Below are 15,099 nucleotides of genomic sequence, written 5' to 3' on the forward strand. Positions count from 1 at the left end.
TATGGAAACATTAGTCAAAGTTCTATGCATCTGCCTTACATTGCTTGCATTTGTAAGGAACATATGCATTAGATTGTCTATGTTAGCATCCTGAAAATACCATGCAGTGTTTCAAAATATCACATGAGGAGGGAAAAGCAGGGAAGCAGCTGATGCCACTAAATCAACATTAATAAACCTGCTTTTTCTGATTGTTTGGGACCTTTTATTCCATTGAATCCCTTTCCTTCCCATCGGGATGGAGAATGCCTGCTTCCACAGCTGGGCAAGTGCTGCTAAGCAGTGTTTCTTTACTTGTACTGCAACTTCACAGGGGACCAGGTGAGACCCACAGCCTGTTAGATGGAACATTGATGTAGATATGCCTTGTATTTTCCAAGCTGCACTGCAACAAAGGCATAAACCAAGTACATTTTTGTTAGCTGAAGAAACTTCACAATAGAAAAGAATAACTCTGTCCTCAAGAGCAAATAGAGTTTCTTTATTAACCATTTGAAAATAAGAAAATTGAAGCTAAACGAAATTAGGGAATTCCTTCCTAGGTTGGTAGCATGGTCTATACTAGATCCCAAATCCTCTGATTTCTGGTTCGGTGTTTTCTCTATAACATCTCCAGAAACAAAATATAGCTCTCTCCCTGGGAAGGCATACTGCTTTCACCAATGGTCCTCAATCTAGTTTACATAAAGTAAATGTATTAAATATAAGACTCCCTGGCCCCTCCCTTCCCCATATTTCCTGATATAGTAGATTTGAAATGGGTCATTGGACAAGAAAAGGACAATTCATGGTGATATACTTTCAATCTGCTAAAGTCACCACATGTCAGGGCCTACATTTGCTGACCCACATGGTGTTTCTCTATCAAAATTCTTTTTAGCCTAGGGAAGAAAATGCTCCTTTGCTTAAGTGCCACATTGCTACATTTACTTCTACAGGTTAATATAGGAAATATAAGCGCCACTGATCTAGAGGCGGAGAACATACTGAAACCTGAGATACTGGCAAAACAGCAGAACTCCTCAGAGAAACCCTCCCATCCAGGGTCAATGATCAATTAGACCAATGAAAAGGTAGTCACTAAAAAATAAACACAACTGTAAGATTTAAGAACTATTTTTAATATTTGATATATAAAGAGATAAATTAAAAATCAATCTTAATACCACTCTATATGCATAATTTCAACAACTTAGATGAAACACACTAATTTTTCAAAAAGTACTAACTATCAGAACCCACCCAAGGTGAAATAGAAGGCCTGAATAATCTTATAATTTCTCAAGAAATTGAGTTTGTAACACACAAAAAACTCCTGAAGTGGCATAAGAAAGATGGTGGAATATATTATTTTTCACATTCCATTGTATAGATATGGTGGAATAGAAAGTCCCAGTACATGTACCATAACAGAAAAAAATTTTTAAGAAATGATACTGATGACAAAGTACATTTATGAGACCTCCAATCAGGAATACTGTGCTCCAAGGGGGAAGGGATAGCTCAAGTGGCAGAATGCATGCTTAGCATGCATGAGGTCCTGGGTTCACTCCTCAGTACTTCCTCTAAAATATAAATAAATAAGTAAACCTAATTACCACCCCCCCAAATATTTTAAGAATAAAAATAAAAAATAAATTTTTAAGAATAAGGATTAGAATCCAGTTGTACTGAGTCTTAGTCCTGTGTTTCCTCCCCATTTGTCTCAATAAGGTAGAAGAGGTTTCTCCCACCTGTCTACTTACAAGAAAGCATTTTATTTATATTTTCCTTAATAACAATGAAATTACCTTGAACTTAAATACATGGGCATGTACATGTGGGAAAAAAATCCTAAATCAAATAACTCTATGATAATGAAGATTGTTCAGCATAGTTAATGTTGTTTGGGTAATATCTTTCCTCAAAACTCTCCCTCCTGTCTAATCCAGTTACTATTTTATTCATGAACAGAACTATTCATGACCCAAGAATAGGTATTTCTTTTTTTATATTTTTTAACTTATTTAATTTTATTTCATTTTATTGAGTTATAGTCAGTTTACAATGTTGTGTCAATTTCCAGTGTAGAGCACAATTTTTCAGTCATGCATGAATATACACATATTGATTTTCACATTCCTTTTCACCATGAACTATCACAAGATCTTGTATATTTCTCCCTGTGCTACATAGTATAAACTTGTTTATTCTATGTATACATATACATGTCAGTATCTACAAATGTCAAACTCCCAGTCTGTCCCTTCCCAACTCCCCTCCCCGCTGGCAACCACAAGTTAGTATTCTATGTCTGTGAGTCTGTTTCTGTTTTATATTTAAGTTCATTTGTCTTTTTGTTTTTTTTTTTAGATTCCACATACGAGTGATATCATATGGTATTTTTTCTTTCTCTTCTGTCTTACTTCTCTTAGAATGACGTTCTCCAAGGATATCTATGCTGCTGCAAATGGCATTATGTTTTAATTTTTGGCGAAACAGTATTCCATTGTATAGATATACCACCAATTCTTTATCCTGTCATCTTTCGATGGACATTTAGAGTGTTTCCATGACTTGCTTATTGTAAATAGTGCTGCTATGAACATTGGGTGCTGGTGTCTTTCTGAATTAGGGTTCCTTCTCTATATATGCCCAGGAGCAGGATTGCAGACTCAAATGGTAAGTCTAGAATAGGTATTTCTTGATTTAAGAAAACCTGGTCTTTAACTTGAATGACATGAAACATGAGGTGATTATTTACATTACAAAAGGAATCAATATTTCATAACAGGGCTCATCATAAATAGTCTACTTGAATCATTACTTTATAATTTGACTTTCTGTATTCATTCACTTTTATTTATAACATGCCTCCAGTGTACCAGAGAAGACAGTGGTGAACTAAATGCACCAGGCTCCTGCTCATGGAACTTAAATTAAATTATCAAATGATCTATACTTCAACAGAAAAGAAAAGAAAGAAAATAATTATCAAATGAGCGAATGGGTGATCAGCCAGACAATCAAACAGAAAGTGCTTTGCAGAGGATTAACCTAGGCTGGTAGGGTATAGAAGAGCTAAGAGGCTGTCATTAAAGCTGAGATTTTATTGACAAGGTTGGGATTTTGCATTTCACTTTTTAAGAAATATCCAGTATATTATTTTTCACATCCAAAGCTCTCTGTAGCCTTAACATTTTGGTAACTTAAAGAGATTCATAACTAGTTTCAATGTCCCTTTGAGTCCAAAAAGTATCTTGTTTTCCCTTAAAGTTTGATTATGAGAGATAAGGGAAATGCCACCCACTGATAGAACATTCTTGGAGTAAAATCTTTTAAGAAGTTTCTGCTGGCCTGAATGCTTCCACTTCTAGGGTGCAGTATAATAATAGAATTTCATTTTGCTTTCATCTCCCTATGTTTACCCATGATTGATAATGACTTCCTTACAGGTAGAGAAATTATTCAGAATGTGTGCCTGTTAGATTCCTGGGATTTATTGAAATGGCTTGCCATCAATTTTACTGAACTGTTTTTCAGAAGTACCATCTGAGAAAATAACGCAAAGTTCATTCATGTATTCTTTTTGCTTATCAGGGACCAAGTGGAATCCTTTTCAAACAACTTCCTAAATACCTTGTTTCTAAAAACCTTAATTTACCATTACAAATTGTGCTTTTACTAGTGACTTCTCCAGATGATTCCAAAATTTAACCAGTTCTTAGATTGAAATATTCTAGATTTTATGGCTACTAGAAATGAAATTTTGCTTACAGTAGTTTATTGCTTTTGACAAAATTAGAGCTTTATTTTTTGAATTCACAATAATCTTAAAGATCTCTAGTCCAAAATGGGCACATGTATAAATTTGCTTAAATTTCTGTAAGGATTCTGTCAGAATGATTCTAGTGATGAGAGATTATATCATAGAAAGAAAACTCAGCTTTCAAAATTTTTATTTCTATTTTACACAAGCTTACTGTGTATCTGCTAGCTAAGTGTCTAATAGTGATATAAGTATATATTTCCTCCATTTAAATTTTTTGCTTTTATCCCGTAGCATGTTTTTGGCCCTGGGGAGACTCTGCACCCGTGGCAGTAGAGCCAAGTTCTTGAAGACAATTTATGCTTCAGAAATCCTTGGACTCTCTACTTCTGCTGTAGGTATTGCTTAATCACTTCCAGGTAAAACATTGCACATACTCTGCAATGGCACAGGACACAATTTTTCAGCTACTTCATAAGTACTTAATTAGAATGAGTATTTCTGTTACATAAGCTGAAATCATCTCTCAGCAGCAGTTAGCACTGACATTCACTGGGTAGCTGCCTGCCTGTCTGTGTATCAGGTATGGTGCTGGGCATTGTATTTATTATCTCACTGAATTTTTTAATTTTTTTATTGAAATGTAGTTGAGTTACAGTATTATTGTTAATTTCAGGTATACAGCATTTTTTTTGCTCATTATATTCCATTATAGGTTATTACAAGATATTGGGTTTAATTCCCTGTACTATGTAGTAAATCCTTGTTGAGTTTCTATTGTATATGTAGTTGTTTGTATCTGTTAATCCCACACTCCTAATTTGTCCCCCAAACCCTCTTTGGTGACCATAAGTTTGTTTTCTATGTCTGTGAGTCTGTTCCTGTTTTGTGTATACATTCATTTGTATTGATTTTTAGAGTCTATCTATAAGTGTTATGTAGTAGTTTTTTTTTTCCTGTCTGACTTATTTTACTAAGCATAGTATTCTCTAGGTCCATCCACATTGCTGCAAATGGCAATGTTTCATTCCTTTTTTATGTCTGAGGGTAATATTCCATTGTATATATACCATATCTTAAGCCAGTCATTTGTTGATGGGCACTTGCCTTCATACCATGTTTTGGCTATTGTAAATAGTGACACTGTGAACTTTGAGGAGCATGTATATTTTTGAATTCATTTTCATATTTTGCAGATATATACCCAGGAGTGGAATTGCTGGAAAATAAGTAGTTCTATTTTTAGTTTTTTGAAGAACCTTAATACTGTTTTCCATAGTGGCTGCACCAAATTACATTTCCAACAGCAGTGTGCAAGGATTCCCTTTCTCCACACCCTCTCCAGCATTTATTATTTGTAGATATTTTTGATGGTAGCTATTCTGACCACTGTGAGGTGATAGCTCACTGGGGCTTTGCTTTGCATTTCTCAAATAATTGGTGATGTTGAGCATGTTTTCATGTGTCTACTAACCTTCTGTATGTCCTCTTTGGAAAAATATCTATTCAGATCTGCCCATTTTTCAATTGGGTTTTTGGCTTTTGGTGGGTTTTTTTATATTGTGTTATATAAGCTGTTTGTATATTTTGGATATTAACTGTTGGTTGCATCATTTGGAAATATTTTCTCCCATTCTGTCAGTTGTCTTTTTTTCATGGACTGCTTCTCTGCTGTGCAAAACTAAGTTTGACTAGGTCCCATTTGTTTAGTTTTTCCTTTATTTCTTTTGCCTTGGGAGACCAATCTAAGAAAATATTGCTATGATTTATGTTAGAGTGTTTCACATATGTCCCCTCTAGAAGTTTAATGATATTATGTCTTACATTTAAGTCTTTAAACCATTTTGAGTTTATTTTTGTTTATGGTGTAAAGGAATGCTCTAATCTCATTGTTTTATATGTGGCTGTCCAGTTTTCCCGCCACCACTTATGGAAGAGACACATTCTCTAAAGTACTATACTTTTAGATCATACTCAACACCTTACCCCCATTGGAGTCAAATTACTCATCTTACTTGTATCTAAGAATTTTTTTTTCCAATTCCTGACTGAGCAGTAGTTTTTGAGTAAATGTTATATATTTTTTCAATATGATGTTAACTCATTTAGTCATCATTACAGTTGCATCCGGTAGGCATTCATTTTTCTTTTTAGCAAATTAGGAAATGAGGAAACTGAGTTTCAGAGAAATCAAATAACCTGCCTGCCATCACAGGTAGTAGTTTTGATATTTAATTTTGAACTAAGATCTGTCTGGCTTGAAAGCTCTTTACACAACCGTGGAAATTCTAATTATAATGTAGGTATTTATTACAGAGCACAGAGCTTGGCAGGTCAGTGGGGCATTGTGCACAGGCTTGCCCCAGATTTAGCTTTATAACTCTTCCTGGATTAAGTGACCAGCAGAAACTACCTGTCTCTCAGTCTCAAATCCAGATCTCCATGGTTTGTCCTGGTTGGTGCAGCCTCATAAGGTTAGATTCTGTCTAACCCTAATCCAGTCAGCTGTGTGGGGAAATGGGAGGGGAGGATGGGATTAAACAGTCTAGGTAGGCAGAGGGGCTCACCCCTGTCAGTATGGGAGGGGGCAATACACCCACTCACTCCTGTAGGATCTTTGATTGGATCCAACTTTCAGAGACTAAATCAGGCATTTTCCTTCCCCGACCCCAGTTCCTTTATTCCAGCTATATACTTAGCTATTTTGTCAGCTCTCAGGTTTAGAGAAATCCTTGTTTCCAGCATTAAAAAACAAAGTAAATTTTAAGGATCTCATTGGCTTTATTTAGTGATGCATGAATCGGGCAGCATCCAAACCAGCAGATGGAAAGGAGCTCTGAGGAGCTGTACAACTGAAAGGCAGCAGGACCAAAGAAGTTATACTAGCAAAAAGCAGATTGGTTATGGCACTAATGCAGGAAAAATGGGTGTGGGGGATGAGGAGGGCCATGTCCCAGGCTTCACTTGAGCCTCCAGGACATGCCCCGCCAAGCGGAGGTCCTTGGGTTCATGCAGGAAAGAATTCAAAGTGAGCCACAATTGAGTAAAGGGAGGTTTATTTAGAGAGAAACGTCAAAAGGCAAGAGAAAGGCCACGAGGTGTGGGGGTGGGTGCTCAGATTAGAGTAAAAGTAGGTACACACTCCATAGACTGAGTGTGAGCCGTCTCCAGAGAGGGAGAAAGAGAGGGAGGTGACCAAGGGGTTGCCATGTTGCCAGTTTTTATCGGCTCGGTAGCTCCACACCTACAAGTGGCAGGACTATTCCAGTTACCCTGGGGTAAGGGCTGGGATTCCCAGGAATTCCCACCCTTTGCCCATTCTTTGGCCTTTTTCAGTTAGCTTTGGGACTGTCATGGCTCCTGCAGGGTGTGTTATTTATCACACTAATGTTACCATGAGCATATAATGAAGCTCAAGGTCCACTAGAAGTCAAACTTCCTGCCATCTTAATCCTCAAGGCCTAGTTGGAGTTGAACTTTCTACCATTTTGGTGTAATTGCTGTCATCCCTTGAATGGCTGTGCCCTGCCCCCTTCCTGTCTCAGCAAGGCCACTTTTCTTTCCAGGGTGGCAGAGGCCTGTTAGGCTGATTTCTTCACTTGTGTTGACCAAGTGAGTCCTCATTGACTAGGTTAAGATTTGCTTCTGGGAGAGGCTGACACTGTATATAAGTTAGGTCTCATTTTGGTGAAGTGGGGCTTGGCATACGTGACTCCATTTGGAGCCTGTTGTTTTTAATACCGATAGCCTTGTTTCTCTACATGTATAGTTGAAACATAGGTTTTCAGAAAAATGTAAAATCATGAGTAATACAAGTATAAAGATGTGTTAAAGACTTATTATATTCATATGGGAGAATAATCAAACGTTATAACCAGTTCAAAGGAAAAGTCAAAACCACAAGTTTGTATGTAGTAGAGAAACTGAATTGCAAATGAAGGCAAAGTTATTTTCATGAGGGTGTAAGGAAGTCAATCAAAAATCAGTCTAAGCTCTACAAGGAGCATTTGCATGTCTGGCAGTTACCTTTAATCTACAAAGCTGCTGAACAGCTCAAGGCCCAATGCTAGCTGCTCGGATTAGCTCTGTAAGGTGGTGCTGTAGCCACTGCACACAGATTTTTTTCTACAAAAATTATCTCTCAGAAGGGATCCAAACTCCTTTTTCACTCATTTGATTAGTCAACAAATACCAGTAGCTACAACATATCAGACACAAGTAATTGTAAAATAAGCAACTAAATAATGTGTTACTTACTTGGATGTTTTCTCATATATCTTTAAGTCTGGTGTTCCTTGCTTTGCACTTCCGCTCAGTTCAGCCATTACAGCAACATTCTGTCATTTTCTTTGCCATCTAGTGGCAAAAGTATGTAATTTGTCTACTTTTTCAATGGATACCTTAGAAAACACCTGATGTCTGTGAAGTAAATCTGTTAATGTCTGCTAGCTTGAGCAGCATTTTGTCCAAAGAGAGATAGAAGACATGATGTCACTGTACCTTGTAAGCTCTTTTTTTTTAATTTTTAAAATTTTAATAAACTTTTTTTTAAAGCATTATAAGTTCTGAGCAAAATTGGGCAGAACCAGAGTTCCTGTCAGCCCCCTGGCCCCACACATGCATAGCTTCCCCCACTGTCAACATCCCTCCGCTGAGTGGTGTCCTTGTTAGGAACAATGAACCTACCTTAATATATCCTTGTCACCCAAAGTCCATGGTTCACATTAGGGTTCAGTCTCGGTGTTGTACATTCTATGGGTTTTGACAAATGTATAATTACACAAATCCATTTTTATAATACCATGCAGAAGAGTTTCACTGCCCTAAAAATCCTGTCTTCTATCCATTCATCCTTCTTCCCCCAAGTTCTGTAAACCACTGATCCTTTTAGTGTCTGCCTGATTTTGCCTTTTCCAGAATGTGTATACCTGAAATCGTATACCATATGTGGCCTTTTCAGATTAGCTTCTTTCACTTAGTAATATTAATGTCTTTTTCTCTATGTATTTTCTTTACTTGATAGCTCATTTCTTTTTAGTACTGAATGATATTCCATTGTTTGGATGCTACTATAAACATCTGTGTGCTTGATTTTATATGGACATAATTTTTCACCTCCTTTGCATAAATACCAAGGAGAGTGAGTGCTACATTGTATAGTAAAACTATCTTTAGTTTTATAAGAACTATCCTGGCACCTTTTTAAAATCAGCTTTATAATGGCACAATAAACTACATCCATTTGGAGTCTACAATTCAATAATTATTTTTAAATGTGTGTATCATGAATCCACTGCCACAATCAATATATAGAATGTTCCTATCACACCTAAAAGATGCCTCCTGTTCCTTTGCAGTCCATCCCTCACTCTCCTGTTTTGCTTTGTCAATATAGATTAGTTTGCTTTTTAAAAAATTATTTCACATAGGTGTGATCATGTAGTATGTACTGTTTTGTGTATGGTTTCTTTCACATGCAGAATGCCTTTAAATTGACCCTTGTTGTGGTGAATTGGTTGTTCATTCCTTTTTGTTGCTGAATAGCATCCCATTGTACTGATATATACTTTGTTTACCCATTCATTCACCTGTTGATGGACTTTTGTTTCCAGTTTGGGGCTACTTTGAATAAAGTTCTTATGAACATTTGTGTACATGCCATTGTGTGCACTTAGGTCTTCATTGCTCTTTGGTAAATACATAACAGTGGAATTGTTGGATTGTGTGGTAGATTTATGTTTGTTTTTTAAGTAACTTCTAGGCAGTTGTCTAAAGCGGTGTACCATTTAACATTCCCATCAGGGCTGTGCAACCCTTCCAGATGCCTCAAATCCTTGTCAACATTCAAGTGCCTATAAATCTAGCCATTCTGATGGGTATCTAGTGACACCTCATTGTGGTTTTAATTTGCATTTCCCTGATAACTAATGATGCTGAGCATCTTTTATGTGCTTTTCGGCCATTCGTGTATCTTCTGTGGAGTGGCTGTCAGATATTTTGCTCATTTTTAAGCAGTTTGTTTGCCTTCTTATCAAGTTGTAAAAGATGTTTGTACATTATAAATAAACTTCTTTTGTAAGATACATGTTGCAAATACTTTCTCTCATGTTATGGCTTATCTCATAACTATTTAAGACATATTTGAGCCTACTGAATATTGTAGGAGAAGGGGAAAATACAATTTTTCCTCTACCCTCCTAGGGTTTCTGGCTGAGGCCCCAAGAATTGGACTGATGAAAGACAGATTAAACAAGAGTTAAGCAGTTTATTAATATCTGCATTGCACATGTACACAGGGGAACTCAGTGGGGTGGTTAGAGCTTGGGCTTATCAAGCATCTGAACAAAGAACAGTAGATTTGTAGAGAAGTGACCAGACAAAGGAAAAATTTAGCAATGGAAGAGAAGGGTTATATTAACCAGGTTTGTTGTGTGGAGTCCTCTGATGCTACCTCAGCTGATACGAGTCTAAAACTGTCGCTGGTGGTAGGAACTGTCCTGCCATTCCGGCTAGAAAAGGGGGCGAGGGGCAGAGGTTTTCTTATGCCTGCTTCTTCACAATTGCCTTTGGCTCAATGTGATCATTATGTCAAACTGGAATGGCTTGGGGTGGCATATCTAATTTCCTATAGTATCATAACAGATCTTATAGATTTTTCTTTAATCAAGCAATAATAAACATACTGTGAGTGTTCGCCATGTGCCACTGTACTTTGCATGTGCTTCACATCATATCCCACTTAATCTTTGTAACTGTCCTCTATTGTAAGCACTGTTTTATGTAGGCTGCAAGTCCGCTGTGGCTTTGCTGCAGGTTATATAGCTCCACACTGTGTGGGGGTTTTTATTTTGCAGAATCTGGGCTAAAGGAGTAACCCCCACCTAAGACATGGTCTCCTCACGATGGAGGCTGAACCAAAACATTCAGACGCTTCTTAAAGCTTCTCCTGGACCTAGTCTGTGTTACATTCACTCACTTTCCACTGCCCAGAGCAAATCCCATGGCCAATGTCATAGTTACTCCTTCTAAAAAGGAGGGGTGGATAATTACATGGAATCGTGTAATGTACATCAGATGAGAATAAACCTGGAGTGTTTCAGACCCAGAAAGAAAAAAGGCTCAAGGAGAATAGGGAATTTTAGTCTGTTCAGCTCACTCTTGTATCCCAAGCAGAAAAGTGCCTTGCACAAGATTAAGGATTCAATACATATTTGCTACCTGCATGCATGAAAGCCAGTGTGGTCAGAGGATAAGGGAGACGTGAGATTGCAGTCACTAGCAATCCATGGGTTGGCATATAAGGGGAAGCTTAATTTCACCCTGCCTTAGAATTTGGTTCTCCATCAGCTCTTCCCCTGGCTATCATTCCAGATGGAGGAGTTTGACGCTGCGTGCCTTCAGCTCTGCTGTACATGCGGGGGGTCTGCACCTCTCTCTCTCTCAGCCTTCCCATTTTCTAAGGATAGCAGCTCCTCCTGTTTTTTCTGGAAATGCTCTTTTCCCCATTCCAATCTTATGTTTCAGTAGGACTAGTATATTTAGAAAGATATTATCCACGGCATTGACAGGTTCTAGCTTAGGGAGCACACCTAGAGGGGCTGGAGTCAGGTCTGTACCATTTTTTGATTGAGTAGTAAGTACATTAAAAAAAAAAGGCATCAAAAAAGAAAAAAGCATCATCGTTTGACTGCATCTCTACTTCTCTCATGACCTTGCTCCACACTGCCCTCTCTAATATCATTCATCATAGTCTTAATAGGCATATTAACATAGTACTTGTTAAATTGGGGGAAATGCCACAGCTGATTAACCAACACTAGGCCATTCAGAGCTCTTCCCTAGAATTTTTGAAGTAGAACCAGAGAAAGCAACTCTCAGGCCCTCTGTGGTGGTGAAATTAGGAGGCACGGCTGTGTTTTGTCTCCTTTGGAGAAAAGTAGATTCAGATTGCACAGAAAGTAGATGAAGCAGAACCCTGGTAAGGTTCAAGTTTCTAGTTTCAAGTTACCCCCGAGGCTGGCTCCACTTCTTACCTTCCCATGGAGACATGAGTTTTCTAATAAATTTCTCTTTTCTCCGTTCAGATTGAGCTTCTGTCTGTGCAGCTAAGAGATCTGAGTCGTATAGTTTTGGATCTTCAGAGGCATCCATGTGCTTGTCTGTTTCTTAACCTTCAAGCTAGGAAAGAGTGTATCAGAGTTTGGTTTTAGTTGGGTTGGGGAACAGTCAGGTATCTTGCCGGCTCTCAAACTGGCAATGTATCAATAAATTACCTCTCCAAAGGGAAAGATGCATGAAGTTTCTTTTTAAAATAGATCTGTATTCAAATTTTAAAAGACACTTAGGAAGTGGTGTAAGTGTTAAGGAATGAAGGAAAATGATACTAAGAGTCATCACTGTGGTTGCTAGAACATCAAATATCAAATTTTATGTATGTATACACATACATATATATCTTACATGTGTGTGTATATAAATATATATATATATATATATATATATATATATATATATATATACAAACAAATTCCATGTGTACATTATGTATATATATTTACCCATACAATTAAGTCAAAAGTTATTATGTTTGGTTAGTTTAGATAAAATATTGAGGATATTTGTCGTCTTTCTTGTGACAGTTAATACTTGTATTACAAGTGGACCTTTACCTTTCACATCAAACTTTAAAACTGAAGGAAACAGAGCAGGGACCACATAATTAAACACACAGTAGAAATATACTACCTACAACTGCAGAAATAACAAATGCCTAAATAATGGGGGAATGGATGAATAAGGTGTGATAGGTAAACAACTTGAAATATTACCTACTAATTAAAAGTGAAATTATATGGTAAGGAAATTTATAAAATGTTTAAGATACTCTGTTAATGTTGCCGAACCCAAACTCATTCTGCTTGCCAAATGACAGGCCAATAAATCAGGAGACGAGGTGCTGGGGCAAGGAGTAGTGACTTTATTTGGAAAGCTGGTGGTCCAAGAGGAAGGCAGACTAATGTATTGCAGAGCCACACTGCTCCAGTCAGAATACAGGCTCCTTTTATACAAAAAACAGAGTAGGAGGTGTGGTTGGTTGTTGCAATCTTCTTGTAGTAGGAATTCTTTGTTCTTGCAGACATCCGTGTGGGTCAGGCCATAGTGTCCCTGTAAACCTCCAACAAAACAAAGGTTATTCTCTAGTTTGCAACTTCCCATCTCTACATAAGTGCAGAAGTGCTAACATCGTTAAAGGTCAGAGCCCAAAGAACAGGCTCTCCTGTCTATTTCAGGCTAAAGGCAACATTGTTTCACAAAAGGTGCAGAGCTGGCAAGACGGAGCTTGGGAAACACTGTTCAAAACTAAAGGAACAGATCTAATACTAAGTCAGATTTGTTCTCCTCTATTACATTAAGAGAAAAGACAGTTAATAAAAAGTACATGTGATTACAAGTGTAAATCCCTAAGTCATAGATCTAAAAGATAGTGGATGTATAGGCTACCCCAGCAGCCTGGTGCCACACCACAGGACTACCCACTACACGGGTGCTCACTCTCTGCTCCAGCCTAGTCTTGAAGTACTTGAGTCCACCTGCTTCTCTTGCCTGGTTATTGTCTCCACCTCTCCAGCCGTTAGTTTTGTTATTTCTGTTTCTGGCCTTTTCTTGCACTCTTAATTTTTTCTAAACTTGACTCATGTTAACAGCCTTGATTTCCCCAGCTTCAGCCCACTATTTGGGAAGACTGTCTACACTTGTCCTATATCATCTAAATGCATCAAGTTGTAAAGGCAGGGCCCTCACATTGTATACAATTGAAACTTGAGTGTTTTGGGGTCTTAGGATAATGGGTAATACTTTTTTCCTTTCCAAACTTTCCTATTCCAGTTCCATTGCAGTAAACATTTTTTTTTAAGGTGAAATCTAGTTGACACACAATATTATGTTAGTTTCAGGTGTACTACATGGTGATTTGACATTTGCATTGAGGTGGGAAGCCCCAGAAAAAAAGACTGGCAGGACCCCCAGTCAGGGCCACTACTCTCCTGCCAGCACCATCCGGTTCCCTGGCCCAGTGGCTTTATCTCACTTTTTACCTCTGAAATGGCTAACTTCTAGGAAAGTGGAGCTCACTCCTGAATGGTCCATTTCCCTCACTCCTGATTGATTATTTCTCTCCCCCCTGATTGGTCCATTTCTACAAAGGATGTTTCTAATTAGTCAACTTTTCTTATACTTTATTTGCATATGAATGTTGCGAAGTGTAAACTGGAAGCCTATAAAAGCCTGTGTAAACCTCCAGACGGGGTCCAGAGCTTGGAGTGTTAACTACTCTGGGCCCACTGGCGTGATAAACCTGAGTTCTCCAACTCTCCTAGTGCTGCTTGGTCTCTTGCCCTGATCCAGGTTGCTGTCACAACTGAGCTGTAACACTGAGCTGTAACACGTTTTTCTGCAACATATCTGGAGGCCCCAGCAAGACTCCAACCACCCCTGCCCCTTGAGCCGCCTGGACAGCGGAACAACCGCCTGGATGTCAGGAACTCCAAAAGTGAATGAGGAGGTGTGCCACCCAACAATATTCCGGGTCCTCCTTCACGGAGGTAATTCAGTCCTCTGTGTGGCTGTGCCCCAACTGGACTCAGTGGAGGGACAGACCAACTCACCAAGCAACACGGCTGAACAAGGTAGGAGCCCCGGGAAGCGCCCGTATTTACATTAGGGTATTCAGGTTATGTCCAAGTGGACAGGAGACTGATCACCTCCTCCAGACTCCCTGTCTGATGGTAGTTCGGACAGGGAGATCCGGTTAGATTAGGGATGCCCCAGTGATAGGGAGGGGAATGTGAAAATAATCTGTGTGTGTCTCTGTGTTTGTGTGGCCTGAAAAGCATATGATCAGGTTCAAGTCTGTAGCTCCATGGCATTCTGCTATGGATTTTGAGTGAGTCCCAACCTGCAGTTCCGTGGTGACCTCATATGGCTCATTGTGGTATCGGCCCCTCAGGTTATTGATTGGAGTCAACAGTTTATACTGATCCACCAAAGCTAAGAGGCAACTTCGTCCCTGTGAGGGGAGTGGCCAGGTGGACGCAGTGAAATACCCTCCCTTTGTCTCGTTTGTGACACTGGCACAGGGTGGCTACCCAGGGAGGGAAAGAGACATAGAACAGCCTATGAGTAAATGACCCCTGTCCCCTTATGGACTAAAATGAGACTATGTTAAAGAGTTTCAGAGATGACCTTGTCACCAGTCCCCTGGAATATCCTGTCATGATTAATAAACCAGCCTCAATACTGCTCTTCTGTCTAAAATTAAGACCACAAGACCTGAGCCAGAGGAAGCCAATCCA

General features: G+C 38.6%; 1 protein-coding gene across 4 annotated transcripts in view; it reads right to left on the reverse strand.

The window, feature by feature from the left end:
• LOC116277441 (guanylate-binding protein 7-like) overlaps positions 1-15,099 on the reverse strand; it is a 250,349-nt gene that overhangs the window by 64,668 nt on the left and 170,582 nt on the right. The gene's annotated exons all lie outside the window — the stretch shown is intronic.

This window comes from Vicugna pacos, chromosome 13, assembly GCF_048564905.1.
Source record: "Vicugna pacos chromosome 13, VicPac4, whole genome shotgun sequence".
NCBI lineage: Eukaryota > Metazoa > Chordata > Mammalia > Artiodactyla > Camelidae > Vicugna > Vicugna pacos.